General features: G+C 36.5%; 1 long non-coding RNA gene across 1 annotated transcript in view; it reads right to left on the bottom strand.

Moving 5' to 3' along the window:
- Positions 1-8,722: 8,722 nt before the first annotated feature.
- Positions 8,723-15,395, bottom strand: part of LOC132594522 (uncharacterized) — a 432,335-nt gene continuing 425,662 nt past the window's right edge. Inside the window, exon 3 of the long non-coding RNA XR_009560734.1 lies at positions 8,723-8,895. This is a non-coding gene — a long non-coding RNA (uncharacterized lncRNA). The remainder of the gene's footprint in view (positions 8,896-15,395) is intronic.

The raw sequence follows: 15,395 nt of genomic DNA, 5'->3' as shown, positions 1-15,395 counted from the left end.
TTGAAAAAATGTAAAGCAATAAACAAATGTAAGTGATTAGAATTAATGAGTAACAATTCATTGTTAGAGGGGATTAATGTAGCCATGCCAATGTCTGGCAATTATCTCATGGACTGAAGTAGAGAATCAACCTAAGACATAGGGAGAGAGACATAGAAAAAAACTGAGATCTGTGTAAGATGCTATGGGACCATAAGAAAACAATTATTTCCCCAGGTGTGAAGATGTTGAGGAAGCCAACACTGGAGCTGAATTTTGAAGTAGACAAGGAGATTACTAGATGGAGATAATACGGCATTACAGAATATGGCATTACAGAATAGGGGGTGGAGAGACTCCACGAGCAATAGAGGAGTGAAATTTTACTGGGAGAGTATTATTATCTAAGTAATTATTATCTTAGCGAACACGTGGTGGGGCTTGTATGAGGAGATGTTAGAGAAATAAGTCAGAGTCAGAATGTAAAGGGTATATTTATGCCATGCAAAGGATTTTCCTCTTTAGAATATATACAGTGTGTGTGTGTGTGTGTGTTGGGGGGTGGTTGACCTAGAAGTTTTCTCAAATCTCATACTTTATATATTCCTCATAAATATGAAAGTCAGTAACTGATTATTATCAAATACACACATTATCTATTGTATAAAATGAAATGATATTGGAAACTATTCATAATGAGTTCCTTTTGAAACAAATGTTCCAATGGCCAACTGCAGAAAAATAATTCTTATTATACCAAGTCACATTTTGTCTTTGGTGATACTTTCTAAACACAAAGGGATAAAACAAAACCACATCCCCCCATCTTCTTGCTATCTCGGCGAGTCAACAAACCCAGGGTAGTTGCCTACCAATTCTATTACTAGTTACCTAGCTAAGCCATCTTACAGGTGCATATGCATTTCTAGAATATTAACTGGGAGTTACGGAGGAACCTGAGAGTGCAGCCAGAAGCAGGCTCTGCTTTCTCCAAAGCTCCAATGCATTCTTCCTTCTGGGGCTCTGCGGTCTAAGACTACCTAAAGCCTGTTTGCGACTATGTAGAAAATTAGGGAAATATGTACTGGGAGTTGGGATTTTAGGGATGTATTTGTTTTAATAGTTTCATATAGTTTAGTCTTTGAAGTGAAGTAAATCTTTAGTTCTAGTATCAAGAATAAACATGCTGGGCTTCCCTGGTGGCACAGTGGTTAAGAATCCACCTGCCAATGCAGGGGACACGGGTTCGATTCCTGGTCTCGGAAGATCCCACATGCTGCGGAGCAACTAAGCCAGTGCACCCAACTACTGAGCCTACGCTCTAGAGCCCATGAGCCACAACTACTGAAGCTCACGTACCTGGAGCCCATGCTCCGCAACAAGAGAAGGCACCGCAATGAGAAGCCCGTGCACAGAAATGAAGAGTAGCCCCCGCTCGCCGCAACTAGAGAAAGCCTGCGTGCAGCAACGAAGGCCCAACACAGTCAAAAAAAATTAAAGAAAAAAATAAAATAAATAAATTTATTTTTAAAAAAGAATATGCAATACAAGGAATAGTTGTTTGTCTCTATAAATTTGGTTTCATGAATCTCACGACCCATGTAATCAATTTTTCCCTCTTTGCTTCAATTACCAAGAAGCTTACACCTAAATTTATGGCCTTCTCCAAGCAACTGTACAGAACTTCTTGTATTTGAGATTCTAACTTCCTCTATTTTAAATTCGATTTCTTTATTTTCCTGTTACTTTGTTTTCTGCAATTGTTTCTTGGAATCCTATCTTCCCATGTTCTCTTTGCAACGTTCATATAAGACAATATATGTAACATATACGCAAATCATAATGCATAATATATTTAACACTCAAGAAATAGATCATTACCCATACACTGCATCTATGTGCTTTATCCCCAGTCTCACCTCCCTGTAAGTACTGTCCTGAAATTTATCATTCCCTTGTCTGGGTGCAATAGTTTTTATCACATATCTGTATATGCCTAAACAACACATTTCTTAGTTTTTCTTGTTTTAAAGTTTTTTCTATCATAGTGTATATATCTGTTGGGACTTGATGTTTTTGTTTACCTAACATTGTGTTTCTAAGATTAACTCCTGTTTCTGCATGTAGCTGTGCTCATTCCTTTTTCATTACTGGATAATATTCCATTATGTGAAAAAATGCATATATATTGGGTTGGCCAAAAAGTTCGTTTGCGTTTTTCCATAACATCTTATGGAAAAACCCGAATGAACTTTTTGGCCATTCCAATATTTGAGATTGTATACAGCCTGTGTGTATCTATATATATTCCTCCAATCTCCAGGCATTTGGATTGTTTTTGGTTTTGGACTGCTACAAAGAGTACACCTATGAAAATTCCTATGCAGGTCTCCTGGTGAAAACATGCAAGAGTTTTTCTAAATCATATTCCTAGTTATGGAAGTGTTTGGTCATCGGATATGTGAATGTCCTGCTTTGAGAGAGAGAGGAAATTCGTTTTCGAAAGTTGCTCTAATTTACTCTCCCACTAGTTGATCGTAACAGTGTTCCTATTGATACACATCCTCTGTCAAGTTTCTCAATATTTTGCCATTCTGGTGGGTGTGTAGTGCTATATTATTTCACTCTTAATTTGCATGTACATTAGTAAATGTAATGTAATCTTTCCATCTGTTCATTGGCTGTAGATATTTCATTTTTTGGGTGAAGTGCTTGGTTTCTGTATTTACTCTAATTTCCTTTTGGGTTGTCTTTTTCTTATTCACTTGTATTTTTCACATAACCTGGACACTAATCCTTTGTTAGTTATATGCTTTATGAATAACTTCACCTAGTTAGTGGCTTCAATTTCCCTCTCTTTCTCCGTATGTTTTAATGAATAATGGTACTTAACTATAAAGCAGTTAAATTTATGCATACCTGATTTTATGCTCAGATCTTTTGTGCCTTAAAAAAACCCTCTCCTGGGCTTCCCGGGTGGCACAGTGGTTGAGAGTCTGCCTGCCGATGCAGGGGACACGGGTTCATGCCCCGGTCCGGGAAGATCCCACATGCCGCAGAGCATCTAGGCCCGTAAGCCATGGCCGCTGAGCCTGCGCATCCGGAGCCTGTGCTCCGCAACGGGAGAGGCCACAACAGTGAGAGGCCCGCGTACCACAAAAAACCCCAAAAAACTAAAAACAAAAAAAACCCTCTCCTACACAGAAGTCAGAAAGATTCTCCTATATTTTCTTCTGAAAGTTTTGCATTTCACATTTGAGTCCTCTAAGCTTCTAGAATTGATTTTTGTAAATTGTTCAATTTAAGGATATATCCAATTGCTTTAAATTTTCTACATGGATAAACAATTGTTTCCAGTACCATTTACCCAAGAGTCCTCTTCTATGCCCCAGTGATAAACAAGACCACATCTGTCATACAATCAAAGTTTTGTATATGCATGCACATTTCCTGGACATCTATTCTAATTTATTGGTCAATTTATTTTAATTCAATCCATTACCACGTTGTCTTAATTTTAAGAGCTTTAAATAAATTTTGATATCTAGAAGAGAAAGCTCACCCCAAACTGACGAATACTTGATTAAATTTAAAAACTGACTTCTTGTACTACAGTCTTTGTACTTTATATAATGGAATCATACAGTATATTTTATGCTTGTTTTCTTTTGCTCATCATTATGTTTGTGAGATTTGTACATACTGTTGATGTAGCTATAGCTCATTTATTTTCAGAGCTGTCATAGCTGTATTGTATTCTATTTTATGATCTTATCACACTTTTTTCTCTATTTTACTATTAAAGGGATATTTGGGTTGTTTCCAGTTTCCTTTCAATATATCTGATGTTTAAAAATCTTGACTTTGTCAAGAAAGGTGTGTGAAAATTTTCCACTAAGTTTCTTAATGATGAATGTATCAATTTCCCCGTGTAACTGTGTCGACTTTTTGCCTTACCAGTTTTGACATATATATCAGGTTCATGCAAGTTTAGAATTAGGTTATCTTCCTGGTGAACTGAACTTTTTTCAACTTTATGTAGTGACCTTCTTTATTTCTAATAGTGTTTTAGGTCTTAAAGCCTTCAGGGTCAGAAATTAGTACAATGATCCCAGAAATCTTTTCCTTTTAGTCAGTATTTACTTAGTCTATTTCTCTCTCATACTTTGGTTTTCTACCTTCTGCATCACATGCTTTTGGTTTGCCTATTAGGAAAATCACAGAGCCAGCTTATTTTTTTTCTATTTTTACCCCAATATGATAATCTGTTTTTCACTGGTAAGTTTAGTTCATTTATATTTAGTCAATATACATTGAGACTTATTTATATTATCTTACTTTAAAATTTCTATTTATCATGCTTTTAAAAATTCTTTCTATTCTTCTCTTTCAATTTTGGGTTGAGGTTTTTTCTCCATTGTGCTTTTTGTCTTTACTGTTTTGTTAATTATATTTCTATTCTTTTATGTTCACCCTTGAAATTTTATCATATGTATTTAACTAAACAATAACTAAATTAAACCATGTTATAACCTGAACAAACAACATCAAGACCCTGGAATATTTTAACTTTGAATATAACCATCCAAAATTACATGCTGTTTTTTCTTCCAGTATTGTAATACTATGATTATTGTTATTATTTTATATTGATTATTCTTGGGTTTATATTTGTTTTTACCTTCTTATTTGCTCCGGTTGTCCTTCTGTGATAATATTGCTTCTTCCTGAAGAACATCCTTTAGAAGTTCCTTTAGAAAAGTCATTGGTGGTAAAGGTATCACAGTTTATGTTGATCTTCAAATATCTTCATTTCACCTTCCAGATAGTTTTCTGAGTACACAATTCTAGGTTGTGATTTATTTTCTCTAAGCACTCTTTCTGGTTTTGATTTTGCTATTTAGTAGTCTGCTACCAATTTCACTGTCTTGCTTTTGTGGGCAATCTTTCCTACTTTTAGGAGGATACTTTTTAATATACTTTTGTCTTTGAAATTCTGCAGGTTCTCTATAATGAGCCTGGGCATGAGTCCGTTTTATTTATTGTGCTTGAGATTCATTGTGTTTTCCGTATCTGTGGATTCACGTTTTCCATCACTCTTGGAAAATTCACATCCTGGTCAGAATCTCAGAAGAAATAATAGCATGAAGAAAGGCAAATTGGTGATGTGGCTGTAGTTCATGCATTTTCATAGCTTAATAGAATTCTACTTGATGAATATATTCACTTTTTATTCTATTAGTTATAATTTTTTATTTCTACAAGTTCTAATTTCATTTACAAAATTTCCCAGTCTATTCCTCATGGCCTCTTATTGTTGGCAAACATTTCCTTTTTAAAAAAAAATCATTTCAAACATAATGGTTCTATATTATGTGCCTTGCAATCTGCATATCAATAATAATAATGATATGTATTATTGATAATACATATCAATAGTCTTAATGTGTGGAGTCTTAATGTGTGGTGGTTTCTCCTAACCTTTATTCATTGCAGTTTTTCTTGTCTTTTCTCTGCTGCTATTTGATTGTGAGGTCATCACCTGATACCACTGTGTGAGTGTGCTGCCTCAATTAAGAACATTTTCCCCAAAGAGGATTTGCTTTTGTTGCTAATGGCAAATGGCTACCACCAAACTGAATCCACTTTTACCCCGCTTTAAAGCTTCAGTTTAGTACAATTCTACCTTTAGTTTCCCTACCTTGCTTCTGGACCAAAGTTCATAGTATCCATACAGAAAGTGCTTCTACAGTCATCCATACTCAGGACCTCTCTCTTTCCCAGCTTTCCTCCATTTCATACTCCCAGCTCATACTTCAAACCTCTTTTTGGGTTAGAGGGCTTCCTGGGATACTCTTCTACCTTCTTTAAGTCCACTACTATGTGTTCTATCCCATATTTAAATACTCTGTAGTCCCTCGGAACACTTAGTCTGCCATAACATTAGAAGCAATGCCATAAAAAAGAACGAAATAATGCCATTTGCAGCAACATGGATGGACTTAGAGATAATCATGCTAAGCAAAGCCAGTCCAACAAAGACAAATATCACATGATATCACTTCTATATGGAATCTAATTTAAAAAATGATACAAATGAACTTATTTACAAAAGAGAAACAGACTCACAGATTTTGAAAACAAACTTACGGTTACCAAAGGGAAAACGTGGTGGGGAGGGATAAATCAGGAACTTGAGATGAACACACACACACTACCATACATAAAATAGATAACCAACAAGGACCTACTGTATAGCACAGGGAACTCTACTCAATATTCTGTGATAACCTATATGAGAAAAGAATCTGAAAAATAATGGATATATGCATATGTATAACTGAATCACTGTGCTGTATGCCTGAAGCTAACACAACATTGTAAATCAACTATACTCCAATAAAATTTAAAAATAAATAAATAAAAAGGATATATATATACACACATATATATGCACACACATATATATACACACACATATATATACATATATATATATATGTATGTGGTAAAACACCAAAGAAACAGAAAAGGTACAGCAACAATAGTTCCTTACTCCTTACCTCTCTACCACACTACCATTTTCACAAAACACCTTATTTTAAGTGGTTCTGCTCACAGAATTTATGATGGTAATCTCCATATCTCTAAATAGTATACATATACTTATATTTTGTTACCTATGTAAGATGTGGATTTAGTTTACTAATTTTTCCCTTTCTCTTTCCTCCTCCAAATTTTTTATTAAGCTTAGTTTTCTAATTAATTACATTTGTAACATTAAACAAAATATCCAATCCCCTATTCTGCTAATGTCCATCAGTATCTATTGATCTTTCTCTTTGAGGATATGAACATACTGACCCTTTCTTCCACGTATCCCATGATCCTCCACTCACATCCTAGCTAATTCAAATTACATACTTAGTTTTATATTACCAAGGTGTTAACATTTAAATTCTTTGCAACTAATGTCAAAATTTCAACAGTTTTTTAATAGGATGATTGTAAAACCTCAAAATCAATAAATAGCATTTTCATTTTTAGGACAGCTTAAATACCTTCAGTACAGGCCAAGTTCTATTTTGAGATTGCATTTCCTCCATCCTGAGCTCAATGCTATGATCCTTAAGCCATGGCTTAAGGAATGGCTCAAGGGCAAAAAGATACTGTCTTCTTATATTTTTCTAACTCCTGGACATTGTAGTACAATTTAGTTTGTTTCATAGTTAGATCATTCATGACTTTTTATATAGTTTTCTGTCCATGCCCCACCCCCTGGAGTCTCAAATGGCCTTTCCTTATTTCTTGCATGATTTAGCTTTACCATCCCCTTCTTTTTTTTCCAAGTGCTCAATCATACATTCTATCCTATCAATTTCTTCCACCCCCTATCCTACTACCTGGAAACTTTCCTCCTAGAGTCTCTATCTACTAGATCCAAACTGCATCAGCTGTTCTGCATGCCTACCAAACTGCTGTCATGTTGAGATGTCACTTCGGCACTCTCTTGAGTTGGAGCCAGAGTGTCCCAGTTCCCATACATTCCTCCTTATTGGTTTATCCTTAAAATTTTTTTTTTTCTTTTTTGGCACAGTACATTCTCGAGACACATTTTAGAAAAGGTGTATAGGAAATAAAATTTATGAATCCTTGGATGCTTTTATCCTTTCTTCACATTTGATTTATGTTTTTCTCACTATAGGAACATGGGCTATAATTTTGAAAGAACTGCTCCATCATCATCTAGGATGCATGTAGTATGGCTCCGGAATCTTAATACTATTCTGATTATTCATATTCCTTCTTAGGTAACTTGTATAAGTACCCTTTTAAAGTCTGTCCCATTGGCGTACCTTCATGAAGTCATTTTTTGAAATCTCTCATTTTTTTCATGACCTCCTCTCCCATTTTCTTCACTCTTACAGGTTTATTACTTTTCTATAACTTTTCCCCCTATTCTTTTAGAAAGAAATCTAGAGGGATGTGAGACAAAGATACATTCCATAGTCTACCATCTCAAATCTCCATCACTTATTTTCAATATATTATGTTGTCATACTGCATTCACCTTGTCAGGTGCCTACACTTCTTTTTGGAATGAATAAGGATAAAATATTTATGCAGTCATTCAATACGTTTCTAAAAGTTGAGGGCAGATGAGATGTTCCCTAATTCAGACTAATACATTTTTAATTACATAATCTTGGAAAATATTGGAGTATTGATTCCTTGGGCTAGCTAAGAATAATTACAGACCCATGGGACTCACAGAGGGTAACAGTTCAACATCCAAAGGGAAGGATGGGATCAAACAGCTGCAAGCAATGAAAAATCTTAAAAGCACCAAGGCAACTGTGATGATGCAAAGTGTTATTGCAGCGATAACTGATAGAATAATTTCTGCTAAATATAGTTGTGAATTATTTTGCCCAAGGCTCCTCTTGGACTGACAGTCAGATCCTGTCTTGCCTGAGGCAAACAGATAATTAGCAATGGCCAGAGATATTTGGGCAACAACCTGTAGTGGAAAAGAAGGAAGGAACACCCAAAGGAAGTAAAAAGGCCCACTAAAAGTTTCTGGTTTATGAAATACAAGTTACACGGCCTGGCATATCTAATTAGCTCCCACGGTGATAGACCTCATTACATTCTACGTACCGTCTGAGGTCACCATACTTGACATTCAAAGAATTGTTAAAACTTCAAAGACAGCTTGTTTTACTTCCTTACCTTTGGCACCCCGGTAGGCCTCCACAGAGAGCTGCCATTTTACGTTCTCACAGGAAGCTGTACACCTTGAATACTTGCATTGTGGAAGTAAATGTCAAGGATGGACTTTGAACATGGCCACCAACCACTCCTATTCTGCTTGTTTCAGGTGAGGAAGACCTCTTGCCTACGGGATGGGTAGGTCTGTGGGAATACAAAGAATGAGTAGTCTTAGCCTTCTTTCTTTTACCAATTTTTCTGAGTACTACCTGATAAGTTTCAGGCTTTGTGCAAGGCATTGGGAAGAAAATGGTCAAGACATGGATAGGTCATGAGACCCTTCCCCTTGTATACAAGTAGTAGCTTGGCTTTTTATGCACCCTTCCCACAAAGAAAGACAATACCTTAATTTAAGAAAACCCATAGCCTCCATCTTTCTAAAATCAGACACCTGCAAGGCCAGGATAGGCATTCCCATATTCCCTCCAGCATAATCAACACAGTTGTCTTTCCATTTGGTTTATCTCTGAGAGTTTCTGGGAAACTTATAACCTTGGCAAAAGATAGGTCCTATTGTTCTATAGCCCCACTTGGGAAGAAAGGAAGGGATAAAAGAGGGAGAAAGGGCAGAGGAAAGAAAAAGTTGTATACACTAAAACAGACACACCAGATTCAAATTAATTTATTCATTTGGCAAATATTTATTGAGATCTAACTTTGTATTACGCCCTGTTTTGTCATATGGATTTAGAAGTTAAAATAGGGGCTTCCCTGGTGGTGCAGTGGTTAAGAATCCTCCTGCCAATGCAGGGGACATGGGTTTGAGCCCTGGTCCGGGAAGATCCCACATGCTGCAGAGCAACTAAGCCCCTGCGCCACAACTACTGAGCCTGTGCTCTAGAGCCCGTGAGCCTCAACTACTGAAGCCCACACGCCTAGAGCCCGTGTTCTACAACAAGAGAAACCACCGCAATGAGAAGCCTGCACACCACAACGAAGAGTAGCCCCCGCTCGCCGAAACTAGAGAAAGCCTGCGCGCAGCAACAAAGACCCAAATCAGCCAAAAATAAATAAATAAATTAATTAATTTTAAAAAAAGTTAAGATAGACAAAACTCTCTGTCTTCATGGAGCTTGCATTCGAATTGGGAAGAGGCAGATAATATAAAGACACATAGGTAAAATACACACTATGTAAGACAGTGATAAGGGCTTAAAAGGAAAACAAAGAAACAAAGAGAAACAGGAAGTGCCGAGGAGAGGGAGGTGCAATTTTTTTATGTGTGTTCAAGAAAACTGTCAGGGAGAAGATGATATTTGAGTAATGTATGGAAGGAAGAGAAGCAATGCATGTAAATAATATAAATAGTTGGGAGTAAAATGCTCTAGGTAGTTTGATGAAACAAGTGCAAAGGCTCAGAGGTATTTTCAAAGGATACTGAGTCAGTGTAACTATGTTAGAATGAGAGAAGATGAGAAAAGTAGATGATGGAGTCAGACACGAAATGAAAATCTAGATCATGTAGGGCCTTGTAGGCCCTTTTAAGCACTCTGACTCTGGGATAAGTGAGAGCCATTGAATCTCAAGAGTGTCATGACCTATCTGATTTAGGTTTGAAGGGATTATTGTGTAAGGGTGGAAAGGCTAATGCAAATGAACATAATGGAAACTTGCGCCACAAGGACAATAGCAAGAAGAAGAGAAAGAAACATCTCATCATTAAAAATAGTGTTATTTAGGGCTTCCCTGGTGGCGCAGTGGTTAAGAATCTGCCTGCCAATGCAGGGGACACGGGTTCGAGCCCTGGCCCACATGCCGCGGAGCAACTAAGCCTGTGCGCCACAACTACTCAGCCTGCACTCTAGAGCCCGTGAGCCACAACTACTGAGCCCACGTGCCACAACTACTGAACTCTGCGTGCCTAGAGCCCGTGCTCCACAACAAAAGAAGCCACCACAATGAGAAGCCTGCGCACTGCAATGAAGTGTAGCCCCCACTCACCGCAACTAGAGAAAGCCCGCACGCAGCAACGAAGAACCAACGCAGCCATAAATAAATAAATAAATTTATAAAAATAAATAAAAAATAAAAATAGTGTTATTTATGCTTTCTCAAGAGGACTGTAAAATTTTGACACCATTTACAAATCTCTGATGTCCAGGGAATGTTATTCTGGCTTCCTAAGAGAGAGAAAAATTAAGGCTCAATGAGCTCAAAATGGCTGACTTTGGACCCATGGATAGCCTTTCCCAAGAAGTCACATCGTTTTGTACCTCAGACTTAATTTTCTCCTTCAGCATATGATGAAGCACATCTTTAACAGGGTGTGACAACTGACAAGAGAATTAAACTGATGCAAATTAAAACTTTAACAATAACATTACATGGAGCTTAAAATCCTTTGCACTTTTGACACTGAATTTATGCTAGCTACTAAAAATCACTAGACTAAAAGGTCCTTACAGAACTACCAGTCAAGGACAATTCATTGTCTTTACAAGAAAAATAATACAGAAATTCTTAGTATCAGTAATAGACAGAGTTGATGAGCTGAGGATAGAAGCTTTATATCTCTTTAATCAAACCACAGGATAAAGTTTAAAATTACAGTTCATTACTAGGGAAGACAGCAATTCTGATTGAATCTGGAATAAAGCACATATATGGCTTTTATGTTATCTAAGGAATATATGTATGACTTGCCTTTACCTTGTTATCCATGAAGAATTTAGAGCTTATCTCCTTCAAAACAGAACAATGAATAATTAGTATTAGGAGCTGAAATGTTACATGTAAGGCAATGTTCCCTTTCACTCTCTATTTTAGTGCAGTTGTAACAAACCTGCCAATGGTCAACCTGTTGCCATATCTGAATCAGTATTGCACATTTAAATTACCTTCTCATTTTGTTATTAACGCTAAACTTATCACTGTGGCTTTCATCAATCGCTAGCAAAATGCAGGGCTAAGACAGAGGTACCAAGGTACTAATAGGAGAGCTATTATTTTGGCTGAGCTCCGCATTCCTACTTCCAACTACCTAATGGACACTTTCATGTAGAATTCTCACAAGTATCTCAACTCAACAGCATATCCAAAAGCCCCTAGTTCCACTTAAAGGGATTGCCAATCTCAAACATCAAAATTAGCATCACCTTTCTTACCCTCACAACCAATGAGCCATTATATTCTGTCAATTCCATCTCAAAAATATCTTTAAAATTCCTGCTGGCTCCGTAATGACGCATCCAGATAATGGTAAAGCATATTTTTTACTTCCTTGTCCGTATTTCAGAAGTTACTGCTTTTATAGCCACACATTTGATTATGTTACTTTTCCTCTCAGAAACTTTGTGTGTGTTCATTGCCTTAATAATAGAATTGTGTTCCTTAATCTTGGGTTCAAAACTCTCTAGAACTTGACCCCAAAGACTTTTCCATCCTTTATGTCTGTCCTAGGTAAACGATACCCAGACACCCTTATTTTTTCCCAGAATAGTTCTTCAATCTTCTTTCCCTTACTTAACCCTGAAGCTTCTCTAAAAATTCATTTCAGTAAAGGGCCAGATAGTAAATATTTTAGGCCCTGTGGGCCATGTGGTCTCCATCGCAATTACTCAGCTCTGCCCCTGTGGCACAAAAGCAGCCAAAGATAATACATAAACAAATTAGCATGGCTGTATCCCAATAAAACTTTAATTACAAAAGCGGGCACAGGCTAGAATTAGGCCCGTGGGTCCTGATTTGCTGGCCAATGATCTAGATCATAGTACAAAGTGACAATTCTTTTATCAAGCAAGCATCAAGTGACCATTCTATTGCTCACAAATCATGAGAAGTTACAAAATATCTAATACTTTGAAAATTTCAAACATATTTTGGAATGTGTACATGTACTTTCATTAAAAATAGAAACAAACAAACAAAAATAGAAACAAGAAGACAACATAGGGAGGAAAGTACATCCAACATTGTTAGTGACTATGCATCTGGAAATTCCTTTTCCCCAAACTGTACAGAAAGCTATTTCTCAGAAATATTTAACAAAATATAATGCAGGTTAAGAGATTAATTTGCCAGTAAACATATTTCAATTCAATTTGGAATCCATGATGGTAGTTGTGGTCCCTGAGGTTCTCTGTTACATTTCTGTACATATATTCTTTGATTTATAGCTCCCTAAATTTTCTCTCCTATACCCCCCCCCTTTTTTTTTTTTTGCGGTACGTGGGCCTCTCACTGTTGTGGCCTCTCCCGTTGTGGAGCACAGGCTCCGGACGTGCAGGCTCAGCGGCCATGGCTCACGAGCCCAGCCACTCCGCGGCATGTGGGATCTTCACGGACCGGGGCACGAACCCGTGTCCCCTGCATCGTCAGGCGGACTCTCAACCACTGCGCCACCAGGGAAGCCCCTCTCCTATACCCTTTTAATTGGTTTACTGGGTTGCAAAGGATTTTAGTTTGTACACACAAATACATTTGCCATTGTTTGTATTGCTCTTAGTAATCTGTGAATTTCTATAGCCTACACATTACATGAATTTTACAATTTAAAAATGATGTGTGGAGAAACCGAGTAATCAGAAGAGCACAAACAACTTTGTAAAAGAGGAAAAAAGTTGGATGATTTATGCTATCTGATTTCAAGATTTACTCTCAAGTTACAGTAGCTAAGACTTGCAGTATTGTTGTAATGTTAGACAAACAAATAAACAGAGTACAGAAATAGACCTACACATATATGATAAATTGATTTTTGACAAAGATGCAAAGGTAATTCAATGGATAAGTGATAGCATTTTCAACAAATGGATGAATGGCGTAGGAATAATTGGACATCTGTAAGACAAAGAGAGAAAGGAAAGAAGGAAGGAAGGAAGGAGGAGAGGGAGGGAGGGAGGAAGAAGGAAGCAAAGAGAGAGAAAGAGGAACCTCAGCTCTTTTCTCATACAATATACAAAAATTAACTTGTAACACTTCAGTATGAAACTTCCACATGAAAACATAGAAGACATTTTTCTGCCTTTGAGTTAGGCAAAGACCTGTTATATAAAATATAAAAATAACAAAACAAAATTAATCAATTGAACATCATAAAATTAAAAATATCTGTTCTTTGAAAGCCATTTCTTAATTCTCTGAAAGAATTAGATTGGGAGAAAATATTTGCAAACACCTATCTGACAAAAGACATATCCAGAATATATAAAGAACTCTCTCAACTCAATAATAAGAAAACAAATAATGATTTAAAATGTCCGAAAATTTGAATAAACATTTCATGGAAGAAGAGATATGGATAAGAAATAAGCATATGCAACATTAGTCTTTAGGGAAATGAAAAACACAACCACAATGTGATACCATTACAGTCCTATTAGAATGGCTAAAATTCATACAAAACAAAACAACCCAACAAAACCTGTCAATGCCAAGTGCTGATGGAAATGTGGAGCAACTAGAATTTTCTAGATGTGGAGCAACAGGAACTCTCATACTTTGCTAAGAGGAATGCAAAATGGTACAACTACTTTAGAAAACAGATTGGCAGTTTCTTACTACTAGGTATTTACCCAGAAAAGTGAAAATATGTGTCTACACAAAGATTTGTATGCAAATGTCTACAACAGTTTTATTCATAACCGCAAAATACTGGAAACAATTCAAAAGTCTATCAGTCAGTGAATGGATACATTTATGCAACGGAATAATAGCAATAAAAAGGAATGAACTACTGATACATGCAACAACATGGGTGGATGTCAAAAGCATTCTACTAAGTGAAAACACAAAAGGTTATATAACTATGATTCCATTTATATGACATTTTGGTAAAGGTGAAGGTATGAAGACAGAAATCAGATCAGTGGTTGCCTCGGGCTGCAGGTGGGAGGAGGGAACTGAGTACAAAAGAAGATAAGAGAACTTCTTAGGAGTGATGAAAATATTCCATACCTGGAACGTGGTGGTGGTTACACAATGAATATGTTTGTCAAAACTCACTGAACTGTTTATCTAAAAAAGGATGAGTTTTACTCTATATAAATTATACCTCAATAAACCCAACTTTAAAAAGATGATATTACTCTGAGGAACACTCTATCCCTAAATCTTTATGGATTTCCTCTGAATTTTTATACAGTTCATGAGTCTCTTTCTTGAGCACCTAATCTATGCATGGTTTCATTCTATATCCATGCTTCAGTGATCAGACACAATTTTCCTTCATTAATTTTTCTTTCATCGTAGTTTCCTGAATCATTTTTTGAAATTTCTTCGCATGAGTGAACTCAGGAATTTACATATTTACTTTCTTGGTAAGTTCTAAATTCAGAGTTTGATGAGAGTCTGCTTTCCAAGTCTGTACCTGAGCATTAAAGTAAATGGTTCATGTCTTAAAACTCCCTAACTCTCATACATCCTGAAGCCTTACTGCAGAATTGCATGCCCCCAGTTAATAAAGTGCTTTTGGCACTTCAGTTATTAAAATACATGGGTTTGAGGAGGATTTAAAATAGACTTTGCTAATATTTAAAATTCCCCTTTATATTTAATAATCCAAGTTCAATGATAGTGTTGGCTATTGGAAAATTCAAGTAAACCTGAGGACCCAAAATCTGGCATCTCTCCCTTCGATGGAGAATTCTAAATGACAGTTATAGGCAGAAGGGTTTACAATGTCTCACAACTTCTTTAGAACAGAG

This window comes from Globicephala melas, chromosome X (assembly GCF_963455315.2).
Source record: "Globicephala melas chromosome X, mGloMel1.2, whole genome shotgun sequence".
Classification (NCBI taxonomy): Eukaryota; Metazoa; Chordata; class Mammalia; order Artiodactyla; family Delphinidae; genus Globicephala; species Globicephala melas.
The sequence above is the reverse complement of the archived record's forward strand: the minus strand, read 5'-3'. Positions and strand labels throughout refer to the sequence as shown.